Source organism: Pleurodeles waltl, chromosome 3_1 (genome assembly GCF_031143425.1).
Source record: "Pleurodeles waltl isolate 20211129_DDA chromosome 3_1, aPleWal1.hap1.20221129, whole genome shotgun sequence".
Classification (NCBI taxonomy): Eukaryota; Metazoa; Chordata; class Amphibia; order Caudata; family Salamandridae; genus Pleurodeles; species Pleurodeles waltl.
In genome coordinates this window covers 382,858,025-382,878,352 of record NC_090440.1, presented here as the reverse complement: position 1 = coordinate 382,878,352, position 20,328 = coordinate 382,858,025, and the positions used below count along the sequence as shown (strand labels likewise).

At 42.3% G+C, this 20,328-nt stretch overlaps 1 protein-coding gene across 2 annotated transcripts in view; it reads right to left on the bottom strand.

Moving 5' to 3' along the window:
* ADAMTSL3 (ADAMTS like 3) overlaps positions 1-20,328 on the bottom strand; it is a 2,197,206-nt gene that overhangs the window by 1,023,028 nt on the left and 1,153,850 nt on the right. The gene's annotated exons all lie outside the window — the stretch shown is intronic.

Here is a 20,328-nt window from a genome sequence, read left to right as displayed (position 1 = left end):
AAGTGTCTCATAAATGAGTCAATTGGTGGTTTGGTTAGGCCTCACTTTGGAGCTGTGCAAACCAACTCTTTCAAATCCACACATCCTTCACATAAATAAAACAGACGTGTGTGGAGCGAAGCAGAGGTGCTCAGTTTATTCAATCTTTGGTCTAAGCCTGAGGCCGCAAGCACTAAATGAGAGGTCTGTGAAGTTGCAAAGTTGTGCATCTTGCAGCAGCAAATCATACCGCTGGATGAAAGTGCTGCCCAGGCAGCAGGCAGTCTACCGCCACTAGGCTGCGGGCCCTATATTTACTTACTTTCAAAATCTTTCGGAAGTCAATCTTTAGGCTGCAGTTATTTTGGTTGCCCTACACTTAAAATTCAGTATTGTGACTCACAACCCTAAACAAAGATTTACAGGTCCACTCCATAGATAAGTGTGTAAAACCCATTGTATGAGTCCTAAGTTGAAGGCACAAAAAACAATAATTCTTGGATTTGCCTAAAACATATTACTTAAAGAGACAGTCAATGTCATACATTTATTTAAGGTGACAATGCATTTTTAACAGGGTACATATGAGCAGGTATAGAATGTTAAGAAAACAAATTGGCACCAACTGAAATATAAAGAAAATAACTAACATATGCAGAGTAAACAGTTCAGTGGGAAGTAACACATGCGGGATGCTCAAAAACGTGGAATACACAACACGTTTAATAATTCAGGTGTGACACAAAAGAAATCCTCATCATCGAATAACAAGTACATTATTGGTTTCGTATCAAATGTTTCCAGATTGCGAAACTGTTTTAGATATATTGAGAGATTGGTTACTTACGTAGAGGTGGACTATGTTTCGATGAATGGATGAGTACTGAGAGAACCAAGAAGGTGTTGGCCAGGCCTGTAGAAACTAAAGCGGCAGTGCACGAGGAAGGACTTCCAGGTCAGGAACAAATGTACGATCAATAGGAGTACCAAGATGGACACTTCTAGGTTAGCTAATGTAGTCAGCAGACCAGAAGAAGTTGCTTTGCAACTGCGTTGGTTGTAGAGCTTTCCACAGCTATTAGTCCATTCACTGTCTGCCTTCCCCTGCACGTTTGCTGTGTTTCCATTCACTTTCCCCCAGTTCCCATCTCTTCTCTTAAGTACTTTGTGACTGAAGGAATCGCTTCCTACTTTTTTAGCTCTGCTGCAGTTTGGCATTCCGCACATATTAGATGTTACTGCTCCTAAGTCTAGGACTTCTCTGAGACGTCAACTGTTCGTTCCAACAGAATGTAATTGTACAAGGAGGTTCAAGTAGTCATACTAGCATGCTCATGGTACGTGAATGTAATCATATATACTTTATTTCTTTATAACGTACTCCTTCCTATTTCTATGAGTTTACATACATGAGAAGCCTGAATCCAATACAAGCCATGGGGGAAGTTACTAGACGATTGATAGAAACCACATTAAGGTCGAGCCAGTGCTTTCTCTCTCTCTGTCACTCTCTCTACCCCAGTTTGCTTGAAGCGAGAGTGGTTGCAGGAGTAACCTCTCCATTCAGAGAGGATATGGCTGGATTATCATCAATAATCCTATGTTACAACATTGGGTCCAGAGCTTGCTTCATGACAGCAAGTCGATGTTTTGGTTGTGGCTCAGTTTTAATTACTTTAACTAATTTCTTTTATGTAGGTATAAACTTGTGTAAACGCCAGCAATTCACATTTTGGTTGTGATGCCTCAGATTGCCCATTAGGTTGTATATTAGACTTTGTTCAGCAGGGCCGGCCTTAGCATTGATGGTGTCAGGTCAGGTGCAACAGTCTTTGTTGTCGCCCCCCAGTGACCTCCATCTTCAAGAATTCCATCACTATCACCCTCCAATGGTCCCCTTAGCCTCTTTTTAGCCCCTCTCCCACATTTATTTATTTGATAGCACTACTGATACCAGTTTAGACTCTCAGCGCACTTTACATCACAATCATATTATACGAGACAATGAGTCATAAAAGAGTGTAAATAAATGTACAAGGAATGTTACTTAAGACAATAAGGAATACAAGGGGTACGAGTCATGTGCCATCCATACTGGTAGGCGTTATGTGTTAATATTGCTTCTCCTGGGAAAATGAAGTGTCAAATTAACTATGTTTCTAATCTGTTCAGTAACCAAAGTTGCTGCATTGCGTTGCATGAAAAGGAGAAAGCACAACAGGACTATATCTTCTAAAATATGATTCAATTGCTCTCTCTTTTAGTGCTGCTGTACTTAGGCTTCATAAAGGAAGGTTATCCTCTAACACAAAATTCTATGCTTTGAAAATGTTTAACACTTTACCACTTTATATGTGTGCTCTCAGGTATAGGATACATGGAAAGATGGAAAGATTTGGCGAAAATAAATATTTTCTTCAACTTTACGTCTGCCTTAAGAAGGAGATGTACGTTTTTGCCAGTCCCTTTCTACCAATATTAGTAAATAATGATTACCATGAAAACCCATGGGTGAATGAATGAATGATTGGTTTTGTATAGTGTACAGCTACTCAATGACCATCCCAGCGCTCAAGCATAGCAGATTGGACGAGGAGTAGGATTCATTGCTTAAATAGGTTTTAAGAGATTTTCTCAAATTTGCCTCATTCGTGAGGGATCTAAGTTGAAGCAGAAGCTGCTTCCAAATCTTTGCAACAAGTACCACAAAGAAGGCAACCCCGCCACTTTCTTCTAAAACAGGGGAGCATTTTACTAGTGCAAAGCTCTCACTGGGCTATATTTGAGAATCCTCTCTTTGAGATATCTGGGCCCTGTTTATAAAGAGCTAGGTGAGTGTTAGACCTGACAGCCTTAGGGTGGTCACCCCTAAATTTTTGCCTGCCTCCCTCCACTTTTTGGACACTGTTTTGCTTGTTTTTAGACTCTGCGCACTTTACCACTGCTAACCAGTGCTAAAGTGCATATGCTCTCTCCCTTTAAAAATGGTAACCTTGGATCACACCAAATTGGACTATTTGATTTACTTGTAAGTCCCTAGTAGAGTGCACTATATGTGCCCAGGGCCTGTAGATTAAATGCTACTAGTGGGCCTGCAGCACTGGTTGTGCCACCCACTTTAGTAGCCCCTTTACCTTGTCTCAGGCCTGCCATTGCAAGGCCTGTGTGTGCAGTTTCACTGTCACCTCGACATGGCATTTAAAAGTATTTGCCAAGCCTAAAACTTCCCTTTCTCTACACATAGGTCACCTCTAAAGTGTGCCCTAGGTAACCCCTAGAGCAGGGTGTTGTGTGGGAAAAAGGCAGGACATGTACCTGTGTAGTTTACATGTCCTGGTAGAGTAAAACTCCCAAATTCGTTTTTACACTATTGTGAGGCCTGCGCCATTCATAGGCTAACATTGGGGCTGCCCTCATACATTGTTGAAGTGGTAACTGCTGATCTGAAAGGAGTAGGAAGGTCATATTTAGTATGACCGTAATGGTAATACAAAATCCTGCTGACTGGTGAAGTTGGATTTAATATTACTATTTTAGAAATGCCACTTTTAGAAAGTGAGCATTTCTCTGCACTTAAATCTTTCTGTGCCTTACAATCCACGCCTGGCTGGATTTAGTTGACAGCTCCTTGTGCATTCACTCAGATACACCCCAAACACAGGGTACTGAGCCTCACTTGCATACATCTGCATTTTGAATGGGTCTTCCTGGGTTGGGAGGGTGGAGGGCCTGCTCTCACACAAAGGACTGCCACACACCGTACTGGGACCCTGGCAGACAGGATTGAACTGAAAGGGGACCTGGTGCACTTCTAAGCCACTCTTTGAAGTCTCCCCCACTCCGAAGGCACATTTGGGTATAAGCAAAAACAACAAGTGATGGACGGAATGCTGAACATTGTCAAACATTCACCCCCAGTACAGTGATCTGGGCCTAAATCCATCATTTTTTTGCTGCCCATGCCATTCCAGTTTGGACCCAGCCATATGCAAATCAGTCTTGAACCTGTTCCCCATAGGAACAGTCCATCCCGAACTGCTAGGCCAGGTCTTCCCTGGACTGGAAACAAGCATCCTGGGACCGGTTTTGGGGTTTCACCCCTCATCAGCCAGGCTAGCTTGAATCCAGTGCCATGGGAAGCACGGGACCCACGTCTGGGCACATCCTTCCCACTTAGGGCGACAAAGCAAAAACAACAAGTGATGGACGGAATGCTGAACTGGTGTGGCATGGTGAGCAAAAGAACGATGGATTAAACCCAGATATGTGACTGGGGGTGAGTGTTTGACAATGTTCAGCAAACCCAGATCTGTGACTGGGGGTGAGTTTTTGACAATGTTCAGCATTCCGTCCATCACTTGTTGTTTTTGCTTTGTCGCCCTAAGTGGGAAGGGTATGCCCAGGCGTGGGTCCCGTGCTTCCCATGCCACTGGATTCAAGCTAGCCTGGCTGATGAGGGGTGAAACCCCGAAACCGGTCACAGGATGCTTGTTTCCAGTCCAGTGAGGACCTGGCTTGGCATTTCGGGCTGGACTGTTCCCAAGAGGAACAGGGTCAAGACTGATTTGCATGTGGCTGGGTCCAAACTGGGGTGGCATGGTGAGCAAAAGAACAATGGATTAAACCCAGATCTGTGACTGGGGGTGAGTGTTTGACAATGTTCAGCATTCCGTCCATCACTTGTTGTTTTTGCTTTGTCGCCCTAAGTGGGAAGGGTATGCCCAGACGTGGGTCCCGTGCTTCCCATGCCACTGGATTCAAGCTAGCCTGGCTGATGAGGGGTGAAACCCCGAAACCAGTTCCAGGATGCTTGTTTCCGGTCCAGTGAGGACCTGGCTTGGCAGTTCGGGCTGGACTGTTCCCAAGAGGAACAGGGTCAAGACTGATTTGCATGTGGCTGGGTCCAAACTGGGGTGGCATGGTGAGCAAAAGAACTATGGATTAAACCCAGATCTGTGACTGGGGGTGAGTGTTTGACAATGTTCAGCATTCCGTCCATCACTTGTTGTTTTTACATTTAGGTATAAAACAGGGCCTCTGCCCTACCACCTTAGACACTTCCTGGAGAAGAAACCTGAACCAGAACCTGCACCCTGACAGAAGAAGAACTGCCTGGCTGCCTAAAGGACTCACCTGACTGCTTTCTACAGAGGACTGTTGCCTTGCTGTTGCCCTGCTGTCTTGCTGCTCTCTTTCTTTGCTGCAAAATTGCTCACCAAGGGCTTGGATAGAGCTTGCCTCCTGTTCCCTGAAGTCTCAGGACCAAGAAGACTTCTCTCTTGCAACTGGACTCCTTGTGCGCCGAATAATTCGACGCACAGCTTGTGCCGCGGTGAAAAATTCAATGCTCGCGAACCGGAACGATGACGCTCGACTTCGCGAGGAAAAGATCGGAGCGGCGCCTGCAGTGCGACCAGAACTTCAACGCACTGCCCACTTGGACAACGCCGCCCGACTTCCAGAAGGGAAATCGACACAGCGCCTGACCGAGGGAGAAATTTCCCAGCATCGCCCACCGGAACAACGCACAGCTGGTCAACAAGCCCAGGATTCCACGCACAGACCCCAGGGCCTCTGAAAACCCCGCGACACGAAGAGGAGACCCGTCCGCGCGCCGGAAATCGACGCAACGTCTTCCCCGCGTGGAAAATAATGACGCAAGTCCGTATGTGAAGGGGCGAAACCGACGCACACACCATTTTCCTTGAATCTCCTCCTCTGCGGCCCTTTGCGGAGATTATTCACTCCAACCAGGTACTTTGTGCTTAAAAGAGACTCTGTTTGTTTTTAAAAGACTTAAGACACTTTATATCACTTTCCAGTGATATCTCTACATGTTCTTATTGCATCTTTTATTGGTTTGACCTACAAATATCCAGGTAAATATTATATATTTTTCTAAACACTGTGTGGTGTATTTTTGTGGTGCTATATTGTGTTTGTGTATAATTTATTGCACAAATACTTTACACATTGCCTTCTAAGTTAAGCCTGACTGCTCAGTGCCAAACTACCAGAGGGTGGGCACAGGATAATTTAGATTGTGTGTGACTTACCCTGACTAGAGTGAGGGTCCTTGCTTGGACAGGGGGTAACCTGACTGCCAACCAAAAACCCCATTTCTAACAGTGAACAATTGTTAAGGCCTAAAACATGACTCTCTTATGGGCTGGCAATCAGTCTAGTTGTTCCCGAAAGTGACACACCAAAACATGTTTGGACAGTTTAAACAAGAGGCAGATGGCTGTGTTTTGTACCACCTGGAGACATTGTAAGAGATAATCTGGAATTCACAGGTACAGTACCTTGACATAGTCCAGTCTGGAGAGAATCAACACCCTAACCACTGTTATCCGTGTGTCATCAGGAAAGAACTCCAGGAACTTCTTAAGGATTCTTAAAATCCAGAAGCAGGATTTCACCACTGCAGTTATCTGAGCTTTGAAAGAGAGATGGGTGTCAAAAAAACACTCCTGGATTCCTCTCAACCTTCAGTGGAGGGGAAGGAAAAGTACTGCTGTTCGGCCAGGCCCTTAACCATCCCGACTGGGGGTCAGGACCAAATACCAGGATCTCTGTTTTGTCCGGGTTGCATTGTGGGGTGATTCATTCTGAGACAGTTCATCATTACTTCCAAACATAGTGTAAACGTTTGCTTTGCGGTGGCTGAATCACCTTCAGACGTAAGCAGTAGTTGCATGCCATCAGCCTATGATTTAATCTTAATGCCAAATGATTCAACCAAGAATGCCAGCAGGGCTCTATAAAAATTGAAGAGAGAGGAGCTCAGAACAGAACTCTGTGGCACCCCACATTTTAATGGTTTCATCCCAGAGTTAAAGGGCTTTAACCACACCATTTGATCTCTGTGTTCTAAGTAACAGCCTAGACAACTCAACGCCTGTCCACCCACTCCCACAGTCTCCAGCCTTTGTTACAGCATTGAAAGCTGCTGACAGATCTAATAAAATTAGGGCCACGTTGAGCCCTAAGTCAAGGTTTAACTTAATGGTTTCTGTAATTTACAGTAATGCGCCCAGACCCTGATTGAGATGGATGCAGAAAGCTGCTGGCAGCTAGAAATGATGAGAGTTGGGTGTTCACAGACTTTTCAAGAATTTTACAGGCGGACGGTAGCAGAGAGACTGGTCTAAGCTTTCTTGAGATGGGGCATAACATTTTCCTTCTTCCAGGAGTCTGACATTACCCAAGACTGTAGGGAGGCAGAGACCAACTCTAGTTATACCGGGCCAATTGACTCAGCTATTTGTTATAAGATGTGAGGAGGGAAGAGATCTAAGGGCGAGCCAGACTTACATCTCAAAAAATGGTCCTTCAACTCCTATTCCTTGGGAGGCAGAAATTGTACCAACTTCCTCATAGCTATAGGCAACACTGAGCTCCCTAAAACGTTGGCTCAATTCTTACTGTTAAGCCTCAGTAAATTTGTCTGGATCCTAGAGTTTTTGCCATAAACAATTGTTCAAAATCTTGCATAGGTCCAAGTTGACCTCTTAAGAAGGGCCCTCTCCTTGAGGGTCTGTGAACTTATGCCAGGTTCTGTGTTGACGTAAGGCATAATGCTGAGGTTTCTTCCTTGACCCCAAATTCAGTCGGTGTACATAGCAGACCATTTGTCTCAGAGAGGTTTTTGTCCCCCTTTTATTTTTGTCATGGTGGTTACTCTGTTGTGTATTTCTGTGCAGGTAGGCTTCTAATATGAATTTTAATTTCTTGAAAATCCGAAATTGTATTTTTAGATCATGTAGCATGGTGATTTTAGGAGTGGGCAAGAACTATATTGGCTTTATGTGATGTATCTGATTTAATTGTAACTATTTGCACTGTTTTAACTTTAATATGTTGGTATTGTATTGTATTATATTGTAACTTTATGGGCTATCATTTAGACCGGAAAAAGTTTTTTCTATCAGGTTACTGGCGTCTGCTTTATCTTGATTTGTGTGTAATCATTGTTTGTAACGCTGTAATTATTTCCAGCATGTTATGCTACAAATTCTGAGATGTCGCTCACCCTTTGCAGCCAGCCCAGTGTTGCCTCTGTCCATCTTGCTCCCTGTCAAGCCCTGTTGTAGCTTCTGTTCTGGGTGACATTCAAACCTCCAACTCCGCCACTGACGAGCATTTGTGTAGGTGTGTGAAGACTATTTTCTGTTACCCTGCACTTCCTCCTGTGATTCTACTGCAGCGCCGGAAGCTACCAGGAGCTGCAGCTTGCTCTGCACCAGTTAGCAACCACAACTGCCCCACAGAGCCTGTGTTTGCTCCTTCTACCACCATCTTACACTTCTCTGCGGTTTACTGTCTTGGGTGGTCATTCGAGTTTGCAAATATTAACCCTTGTGACAGGTGAGACACCTTCAGTTATCTTGGTGCCTCTTTCTATTAAGATTACTGTACAAACAAAGCAAATAGCGACGGTGGCTATTCATGCATGATCTATAAATAGACACCATGAGCAAAGCAATTGGGAGGCGACAGACATTATCAGCTAGTTCCTATCTTTTCCATCAAATACTAATAAAACTTTTACATTTTTTTCTTTAATAGTTTAGTGGATAATTATGGTTCAGAATCCAAAATCTTTCTGAAAATCTTCGATTTCGATTTGTGTGAGCACAAAAACAATCCAATTTGTGTGAGTAATGAGAACATGTCAACACAGTTTACACAGAATTAGTGGTAAACTAGTCACTTACACTATCTAATTTGATACTTGTTCGAGCCTCTCTAACATAAGCCCGTACAACAGTCCAGAAATCCAACCACCAAGAGAAGAACTTCATTTCCCAAAACCCAGAACAATCTTTAAGGTAAATTGTTGGGTACTCACTATCATTTAAAAAAAGTTAAAATAGTTATTACATCCTTACATTAGGTTTCATCTCCTTGGACCTATCGTAATTAAGTGCTACTTTCGGTTCATCCTATGCGTCAGGTGATACATCCTGTGCTACTTTGCAGAGGATGTATCACCTGACTCCAATAAATGCTCATAATGACTAGGGATTCTTAAAGTATACTACGGATAGGGTCCACCTAAGGCATTCAATATAGTATCGATGATTGTCAGATTAATTAAAAAATTAACTGATCTACTAACTAATTAACTAAATAATTAATTAAATATAAATCAGGAAATACATAGTAGCATGGTGAATGTATTCACTCACATTCTTCACAACAGCCAGTTTATCACCCCTAGAACACATTTGTCTATGTTTTCCATGCCATTTAACTACTCCAGTCCAAGAGCTCTATCAACCTATTCTAAAACACCATTGTAGGTAATCTGCATGTCGACTGTATATGCCACCATTCATTAATAACTTTGCATAGCCAGTTTGTCGATAATCTAAAGTATCTAAAAAGTATCCAATACATTCCACCTCAGTTATTAGTCATTTGAGTGAACCAAATGAAAACTTTTTCCATATAATGTTCCAAAACACTGCTTTAAATGGTTGTCCCATGAGATTATTAATTTGCTTCCCAACAGTGATTATAACCAACGAGATACAACTTTCTTTTCTATAACAGACCATATACTCCTGTCTCTACAATTTCTGATCTGTATTGCTTCTCATCAATGAAAACTATATTAATAGGTATTCTTAAGTTTCTCTTTACCTTGCTGTTTCTCTCTTTATTCCGTTGTTGGTCGTTCATGTTTCAAAAGTCGTTATTACTAATTATTCATTGCTTTAATAGTTAAGCCGGGAGAAAGTGATTATTTTACTACTACTACAGTGAAACATGTGTTGTCTTGTTCTCATTGCTCACTCAAATTAGCATTTTTTTTTCGCTTGCACAAATTTAAATCAAAGAATTTTAGAAATGCTTCCTATACTTAATCGTAATGATGCAATGAATTGTTAAAGAAGAAAACCTTTAAAAGACTTGTTATTATTTTAGGCACAATTTCAGGGGAAAATATTTATATTTGTGAGCAAACGCCCAAACTCACTGAACTCGGTGGCATGGTTCATCATCGTCTACACCTATAAAATATCTTCACCATAGGCTTTCAATGCAAACAAAGCAATAGAACTCCAGCAAAGATCCCCCTTTGAGGGTCCCGTTGGGCACTGCAGTGCCAGCTCAACAAGGAGCTGCCCAAAAACAAAGCATGCCACTGAGTTTGGTGGGTGAGAGCTATTGCTCCCAAATACAAATATTTCCCCGACCTTACCTTCCTAAAGAAACACTAGTTGTTTTTAGCCTTAGGTATTATTAAGAACTGCATATTCTTTGTTTGGCTAGATACGTGAAAGTCTATATGCCGGACCTTTATTACTTCCTGTCCCTCTTATTGTTTGGGGTTTCATACTTTGTCAGAGCTTTAGTTACACCATCTCATTTGAAAGTGGGCAAACCAAAGGGTTTCCAACAGTAAAGCCTCAGATGGCTCTACTTTTAGACTTCTCTTGACTTTGCGGCCCATCCACCAAAGGACTACTGGATTACAATGGTAGATGCTCCACCCTATTTAAGGTGGTGCATTGTCGTTTATTTGCTTTGTTGATGGACAGCTGTGCAAGGCTGGCTGATACAGGCAGAAAAAGTGAAAAGTGCTCAAAATCTGCAATGAGAATATCAGTTGCATTGCTTATCTGGCTATGTTCACCAAGCACACTGAAGCAGATTTCTCACTAAAAAAAGGAACTTCTTGTTGAAGTCAAAAGAAAGTCAATATATCGATAATTTTTTTAACCTGCTCCATTGGGGGGCAGCACAGCACTATTTATAGCAAATTGGATTGCTGGTTGGGGTGAAATTCTACTCAAGCAGCAAACTATTATTCCTGTCAGGGTGAAGTCACAAGCAAACCCCAAATTAACCTGTGCTTAATCCTCCGGAAGCTTGGCACAAAGCAGTGAGGCTTAACTTAAAGGAAATACATCAAGTATGCAGCAATTCAATCAGTAACAAAGTAAAAACACAACATAAGAAAAATCACACACCAAATTAGAAAAATAGAGTAAAATTACATAGATGATTTTAGACCAACACAACAAAAATCTAATTAGCAGAACCAGAGATAAGCAATTTCAAATATTTAATGTAAGTATAACCCCTAAAAGCACAAAGCGCCACTCGTGGACCAGGTAAAAGTCACAAGTTCAGGCTGACCACGATGGAGCACGGTCTGGATAAAGGGACCATGTTAGTCTCACTAAAAGAGCTTCCTTCGAAAGTCCAAAGAAGAGTTCCATTCACAGTGGAGGGTCTACGAGGAGCAGAGAAAATGTTAGGGATGGTTGCCACTGTAGCGCAAAGAGCAGACCAGGCATCAAAGATGATCATCACTTTAGCTCAAAGATCCTGTCAGGCATAGCAGAAGGTTGATACTGGAGATTCACACTGGCAGTCACTGTAGGCTGTCGATGCTGTAGCAGGAAGTGGAGATCTCGCATCGCCAGTCAACGGTGATGTTAGCTATGGCACAATGAGTCGGGTTAACCAGAGCTTTGTATTTGTGGGCGATGCGAGTGGCAACATCTTGGTGCAAACAGGCCTGTTTGTGTTTGCCAAGAGTCCAAAACATCAGGGTTTCTACTTTTCTTGGAGCGAGAGCTCAGCTGATGCCACACCAAGGGTTTAGGGCCTAGGAGCTCCTTTTAGGGATCAGGAACTCACTCCAGCTACAGCCCCCAGGGCTCCGGCAGTTTCAGTTGCAGATCCAGTTGTAGGTCCATGCAGCATGTCTGCTGGGCAGATGCTCTAGAGTTATGCCCCTGTAGCTAACAACAGGATGTCAATCAGCTGACCCTTGTAGTCACTTCAGCCTGGGATGAAGGGTGCAGGCCCAATCTTTCTTCTCAGCAAGCAGGGCAGCAGGTAGAAAGGCCGCAGAGTAGCAGGGCAATAGAGTAGCAGTCTTTCTTGCAGCAGAGCAGCAAAGCAGTCCTTCTGTTGGAAAAGATTCTAGAGGTTTCCACCCTCACAGGTGCTTCAATTTCCTGCATCCCTGCCTATACCAAGCTTGTCTGGGAACATAAAAAACTAGTGTCAAATCATTTGTGAGTGTGCTCAGGCATAGTCTTTGTAACGTGCAAGTGTGGTAGGTGACAGCTCCGTCCCCCATTAAGCCAGGGATGACCCATCCTGCCAACACCTATTCCCCCTTTATCTCACTGTCTGGAAGAAATACGCAAAGACCAACTGCCAGATACACCACTCATGTGATCCGGGATACAGGCTGCAGGCAACAAATGGTTAGGACAAGAAAATGCAACTTTTCTGAAAGTGGCATTTTCAGAATTTCAACTTACAATTTGACTTTACCATTAAGGAGGTTTTTAAATTAAAATTCTTTAGACAAAAAGCTCGACATTCCTACCTGCGTCCAATTGAAGGTTATCATTTATTAAATGTAAGTATGGGTGAAACTTGCTTAGCTTCAGTCCACGGAATTCAGTGGAGTTACATAAAAACTCTATGAAGTTCTGTGGAGTTCCACCAATGGGCAGAAAACATGCAGCTCTCGCTGCTCCAGCTGCAATTTAATGCCGATAGCACAAAGAGTGCTAAAAAATCAGCGCAAACAGCACTGTGCTTTGGCAAGCGTGCGCAGCCATTAGAGTTGATTTTGCTGCTGCTCAAGTAGAAAATCTAATTGATTAGCAGCAAATACACTGGAGCATCAGAGCTCTAACCACGACCACCCATGTTAGAAAACAAGCTTGGAGATGCCAAATATTGCTCACATTTCCTGGAGCCTCATGGGAGAAAGATCTGATGACGCAGTAGTTGGTGGAATTTACCTGAACTCTGCCTTAAGGAGTAATGCACAGTGATCAAAATTCCGCAAATTCCATGGGTGGAATGAAACATCCCGCCCACCCCTAATTAAATGTAATAAGTTAATCCAATGTTATCCTAGAGGCAGGCCCTGCAACAGTAAGAAACAAATTTAATAGTTTTTCACTAGCAGGACATATAAAACTTAAAGGTACCTGCCTAATGCTTTTAATGCACTGTAGCGTGCCTTGTGGGCTATTTATGGCCTACCCTAGGGTGGATTATTTGTATCAAAATTTAATATTTCAGCCTGGCAAAAGGTTTAGTTTCCCAGGTCGAAATGACACTCCACACCCAGGCTGAAATCGAATGTCTGAGACATGTTTAAAAGGGCTACTTAAATGGGTAGCACAAGCAAGTGCTGCAGGCCCACTAATAGCATTTAATTCACAGGCTCTGGGTCCATGAAGTACCACTTTACTGGGGACTCATAAGTAAATTAAATAAGCCATTTGGGAATAAGCCATAGTTACTATTTTCAAAGGAGAGAGCACAGGCACTTTAGCAGTGGTTAGCCATGGTAAAGTGCCCAGAGACCTAAGGCCAGCAAAAAAGAGATCAGCAGAAATGAAGGAGTAAGGCAAAAAGTTTGGGGGAAGACCACCATAAGCCTCACAGTTCTAACACCATTAAAATGATGTTCACATGCAAAATAGTCAATTTTATGTCAACGTTTCCATTCTTTTTCCCTCTAACCTTCATTTAAGAACCGAACATAACCAACTGCATTTCTATGGAATGTAAATTATCTGAAATCTCAACCAAGAAGCTTCAATTACCAAAACAATTTAGAGGAATTCAAGGATGCAATAAGATTCACTGATACTTTCCAGGGGAAAACATCCCCAGATGATTAAGTGGCGACTCCTGGTTTAAATTCAAGGCTTTTTGGAAGCTTTGTGCTACTAATAATTTACTCCACCCCGGAAAGCTGAAATCCGAACCTGAAACTATCACTTTTGTTTCCATCAACTAATCAGTAAAAACAGTAAACGTCTGGCAATTACAAAAAAACGTAATGGCATTTATATTTATTTGGCATAACAAAGATTTAAAAACAACTACATCCAGTCCATTCTCAAACATCTGTATCTTCACTCTCTAAGAATGATTTAAGGGAGGTTCCATTATGATGTTACAAGTCATCAAAAACAAGTACTCACTAGAGATAAATAGGAAGATTGATTTCCTTAATAAATCAAGACATTTTCTCAAGGTCATGAACAACCTGATTGTTAGAGAAATCACACAAATCAACTGGCCACCTCCAGGAAAGCAATGTAAAATGTGCGAATAATGAGAAATACATCAGCCATGGCAGTCATGGCAAAACCTATTTCATAATCACCAATCTGAACAAACATAAAGACAAATCTGTTGAAGATCCATCAGATGTTCCATGTCAGCATCAATAATACAATCTGTCTACTTTATCCTCTGTACCACCTTTAGTCTCTCAGCAAACACAACGCTGGGTCTTGCATATAAAGATTCTTGCATGTGATGTTAAAAGAAGACTCTGTCATTGAACACATACAGTTCCACTGCTTCAAACTAGGGATTCAATGGAGTAACCTCTCTATCTTCCCAGTAAACGTAATATCTCTAGACCCGGTCATTTCCTATGAGAACTTCTCTCATCACTCATGCCTGTGGTCATAATCTACAGAAAGTCTAAAGTACTAGATCGACAATGCCTTAAATATTAAATTCTAGAAAATCATCTGCTGCAGAAAAAACTTGTTCCACAATGTGCCTCTCAGTGGTGGAATTCTGTCTGGCATCCCCACAGACCCGAGAGTAAAAATTGCAGACAAGATAATACAAGCATCTCAAAAGTGCAAAAGGGAATCACCTGTGGGATATCTAAGAAGGACCACCCTACCGACCATGGGAAAAGAGAAGAATTTCAAAATTAGATAAGGAATTAAGAAGGTTCCCTAATGCAGAAGACACGTTCATTTCACTAAAAACAACTACAGAGTCTCACAGAATCTATTATAGACTACATTATACATATTTATCACCAGTTCAACATTTTTCATTAGTCACTCCACTTTTCCCCGTTTTTCTTTTCACCTTATTGTTTCTTTCCTACTCCATCAGTTGTTAAATATTTAAATTTTCACCGTCACCATATGCATAAATCGTATCCTGGACTATGAATGACACCAACATGATTATTAGCCTTTCATATCCCTCCTGCTTCTCTGCATACCACCTTTGATGTGCTGGTATACTTTATATTTTGTTTTGCAGCTACCTAAAGATAACACAAATAATGTAAATTGCTGAGTTTTGGCTTCATCTTTTGGCTATGGCTATTAAGAGCTAAAATGGCAGCCCTGATGCCATAAATTTAAGGTCACTCAAGTCAGTGATGTAAATGTACCTGAAGATCATGTCCGATATGTGGCTTTCGAACCACCAGTGCATTTTCTGACACAATTTTAATGGGGAATTACCTAAAAAGCAGATCTACCGTTTGAGGAGAGCCATTTGCTTTGGAGGAATTTCCCCAGGTAGCCATATGCTTTGGAGGTATGTAGTGCCCTTAGGGCCTTATTAGGAGTGTGGCGGTCTTACGACCATCACACTCTTAGTGGTGGTCTGGACCGCTGCCTATGCGCAGTTTGACCACCACATAACAACCCTGGTGGTCCGACCACTAGGGAAACGCCAGCTTCACCAGGCCCTTGGATCCCAGTGGTCTAGCGGTGGCAAAGATCCTAATCCACCATGGCAATGCTGCGTGCAGCGCTGCCCTGCAGATTACGACCTCGTTCTCCACCAGCTTTTTCATGGCAGTAATACTGACATGAAAAGGCTGTCAGAGAACAGGTGCAGGTTGTCAAAGGGGGGCCCCTACAGTACCCATACAATTGGCATGGGCAGTGCGGGGCCCCTCCTGCCCAGCACCATCACAATGTTCACTGTCTGCATTGAACATTGCAGTGGTGCTGGTGCACCCTGCTGTCTACAGCATTGTTGCCAGCTCGATTACGAGCTGGAGACAATGCTGCAGCCTGTTAACTACTAGGCCGGCGGGCTGAACCTCAGGTTTCTGCTCGCCAACTTAGCTGGAAACTCAGAATTACTCTGGCGGAGAGGTCACCACGTAGGCAGCGGCCACCCTGTTGGGAGTTTGGTATACGGGCTTTTCCATCCACCAAACTCAAATTGAGGCCCTCAATATGCTAATAACTCCAATGATTGTTTATCAATTCCTGTGTTAATGGACATATTTATTTAAACTTGTGGTACATAATAAAGCGTCCAACAGAAATGAGGGATGTTAGAGATTCTTTTGTGCTTGACATGTGGACACTGGATTCAAACAGTCTAGACATTGAGCATTTTCTATCTCTGCACACCATAATTGTGTAGATATAGCCTAAGTGGCAGACAGCAAATATTCAATTTAGCAATATGCAACTTGAACATAACTTGGATTGAGAAGGGGCATTACGATTTGGTCATTTATCCCCAATGGACAATTTTACATATCTCTACATTTGCTTCCTACTTTCAAATAATTGATCCTTACATGCGGCAAAATGTCCTGCACGGAAAAATTTCAAAAACTGAGAAAATTGCAATACTCTTTTCAGGTTTGGATTGTCAATGCAGCTCCCAGACGCTTTGTTGGCGAAACACAGAGTAGACATTGGGACTCCCTCCTTGACAACTCTCATTTTGTGACCATCTGCTTTCAGATCCTAACTTGGAGCTTTGTCAATTGCACCCCACAGTAGTATTTGTCTCTCACCTAATGTTATTAGTCATTATTCTTATATATCTCTATCTCCAATGCAGAGTATGCATTGAACTTCATGTGGGACTGCTTTACAGCTATAGGTATCTCTTTTTTATTTCAATAGTGTTTTATTGGGATTTTATACAATTGGAAAATTAAATAACATAAGCGAAAAGAAACAATACATTGTATGGTAGCATCAAATCAAGTGGGAACAGTAGTTTGGGATATAGCATGAGGAGTCGGACCGCATTTATAAAAGTAGAGGGTAGAGTTATGTGTTAGTTTGCAATGGTGAGGTGTGGTTCATCGTGTATGTATTTTGACGGGGCGGTTTTGGATGTGGAGTACAGCTAATTCCGGAGGCTCTCTGCTTGGACCGTGAAAGCACAAATTCCTGAACTAGCTTTTGTGAATGCAGGAGTTCTTAACAAGGTTATACAGGCAAAACTAAGAGATTTATTAACAGCTGGCTGATGGGTACAGGGGTCTCATCAACCATTCACTTTAGCAGCATGAGCAGGGCTTGGTACCACGCAACAGTTCTGATTAACATGAAAAATTTAACTTTTCATTTTGTAGCTCATTTTACTTTGATCAGAGACTGCTAGTCTCTGAACTGAAGATGATATATATCACTGTAGGACAGTCGTATGAATGAGTTGTTGGGTGGGGAGTTAAGTGACACAAAAGAGCCAGAAGGAAGGAAGAGAAGGAGGGATGAGAGAAGGATGAATGGCAGAATGTGTGGGTAAATGGGTGGAGAGAATAAATCGAGAGAATATGCAAAAAGAGTGCATGGATGTAAAGAAAGGTGAATGGCTGAAAAGTCTGGTAGGTGGAAGGATTTGAAAAATAAAGATAGGATGGATGGAGAAAAACAAGGCTAGAAGTATTCATGCATGGATGGATTGTGGAAAAAGGAAGAAGGGTGGATGGAAAGAAGGTAGGATGGATAAATGAAGGAAAGCAAGAACAAAAGATTGATGGATAGAAGAATTACAAATGAACAGGGTAAAAGAGGGGAGGAACAACATAGAAAAAGACAGCAATAAGGATTGGGAGAAGGAGGGAAGGAGGATAGAGATTGAAAGTAGGTTTTTGTTCAGGAAGGATATTTCAGAATTCACACAGGGGCAGATCTAGCTGAAAGCCTGTTGGCCCTTACTAAATTATTGCCAGTTTGGATATGGTCTAAGTGGGGGATATTTTATTTTTCTGGCAATTACCTCGGATTGGTACTCCGTCACAAATTTAGCAGCCATCCTGTTTGCCTTATTACAAGTGTATTAAAATATAATGCACCTGTAATAAGTTGGGCAGAATATCAGCCACATTTGTGACAGAGTACAACTCTGCCAAGCTATAAATGAGGGATATAGTCTTCTGCAAACAATTTAATGCACAAATCACCAGGGGCAGCTCTTCCATGAGAGTGGAGGAGCATTTCCCTGCTGGAAAAATGCCCCAGGGCAGCTGAAAAATAAAATGGTAATAAAGTTTATTTATTACAATTTGTTTTCAGCACCTGTCCTGAACCAAGTGCCAGGAGAAAGTGGAGCAATTGCTGCTAAGTGGCAGCAGGGAGCTGTGCACCATGTTTAAAGTGTGCATGTCCTTTTGGCCGGCCACCTTAGAACAGCCAGCCTGACATGCGCACTTTAAACATCTCCAAATCAGCTGTCTTAACCACAGGCATCCAGTGCTCTTAGCCCACTCCATCCAATCCTAATGTTTCTCATATGCTGTTTAACAGCATTAGAGCAGCACCAGGATTAGTGCAGTTTCCTGGGTCCAGAGATTTGAGGACAGAAGACACCGGAAATCAGAGGATGTTGTAGCAAGTACATAAGGTAAGTGCCCATTTTTATTATTCTGTTATTGCTGCCCTGCCACTTTATATCTATGGCAGCCACCATTGAAAGTCACTTGTTCAAGTAAACAAGATAAAGACCCTGCTAAACCCGTGGACAGCACACAAAGCTTTAACGCTGATTTGGATGTGAGTGGAGAACCACCATCAGTTCGTGGAACACAGTTGCTCACAAATGTGCTGCTCAGAACAATCGTTCTTTATAAATAATTAAAAGCCCAGCTTAATGTATGAGAGGTAAGTGCTAGAATTCACATGGGATCATGATCCAACTCAAAAGATACTACGTCATTCCTAGCATACGTATTTAGAAGGAAAAAGCTCCTATTTTTATAACTTCAAACTTCAAGCATGTTATGGTGTTAGGTTTGGCCTCATTTTTTCATTTAGCACAAAGAAGATGAATATTTTGAAAGGTGACATCAGGAATATTGTGTCTAACTTTAAAATTTCCACTTTTGTGACATAAATAGAAGTGGTCATGTTTTATAATATGTGCAGATGAGGAGGGGAGGGCACTGCTATTCAGAAAACAATTAGGAGAGTTGGACACTAGAATGTACTTCTGGCATGGACTTTGGGAAAAGGAGAGTGAGCTTCTAAATGGATGCAAATGCAGTGTGGGCCTGGCACCCGTAACACAAGCACCAAGGAAAGCTGAGGAACATGCACTGATGGCACTGCCACAGTGAAATGATGTATATGGATGCACACAAAGGTCACCATAAAGGAATGCTAATAGATCAACCATTAATGGGCACACTCACCAATGGACACTGTGGTGTCTGACTGATATTTGCTTTTACAGATGATGTAGAGTTACACATTGGCTAGTTGGCAGCCAGACACTGCTAAACACTAATAAATATGGATGGAGAGGGCATAAGAGCAATGGTGAGAAGCACAATGAGTGCTCCTGCCCACTATTAGCGTTCAATTTACAAGCCCAGGGTTCATGTGGTATGATTTACGAGGGACTCATAAGTAAATTCTATGTAACGATAAGGTGTAGGACAATTGTACCATGTTTAGAAGGAAGAGCATAAGCACTTTACCACTGGTTAGCAGCAGTAAAGTTCACAGGCATAAAAGCCAAAAGAGAGGATCAGCTAAGGAAGACAACAATTTGGTGTGATCTGGCAGAAAAGGCCTGGTCCAATTGTGAAAAAAGATATATAAACACATATGACACACATTTATATAATTAGTCGCTCTGACTCGCAATTTGCGAGTCGCAAATCAGGACATACCTACATCTGGCCCTAAATCCCAGTGTCTTGTAATGGCTGCCAACAACATTTTTCTCATGTTACTGGCAGCTAATCAAAGATCTTGCTCCCGCTGGAGACTGGCTTCCGCTGAAGCAAAATGGCCCAAGATTAAAAAAGCTTCCTGGGCCAATCACAATGCTCTATTTTTTAAAAGTGGGGTTGAGGGACTTTCGTGAGAGTTCCTTGAACCCACTGTCCAGTGTGCAAACATTTTTCAACCTTAATTTACAAAAAACTACTGAATGGATTTACACCAAATCGTATAAAGCACAATCCGTGTACCAAGAGCTAGCTTCCTGCCAAATTTGGTGTAATTACGTTCAGGAGTTTTAGCTGGGGCCCTGCCTAATAAAATTGATGGAAAGTGGGCATCCCAATCAGGGATCCACTAGGCAATGGTACCATTGGAAAGGGGAGATTCTCCCTTTTCCAATGATACCTCTCGCATATGCCTAGGTGCTCTCCCATCTGCCTAGGTGCCGATCGGCAAATTTTACTTTCATTTTCAGTCAAATGCCATCAGTGTGCCATGCGTGTTGCTCGTCATTTTACTGAAACCTAAAAAAGGCCTCAGGAGTTTTTAGAAAAAGCAAATCCCTCTGATAAAAACAGCAGAAGGATTT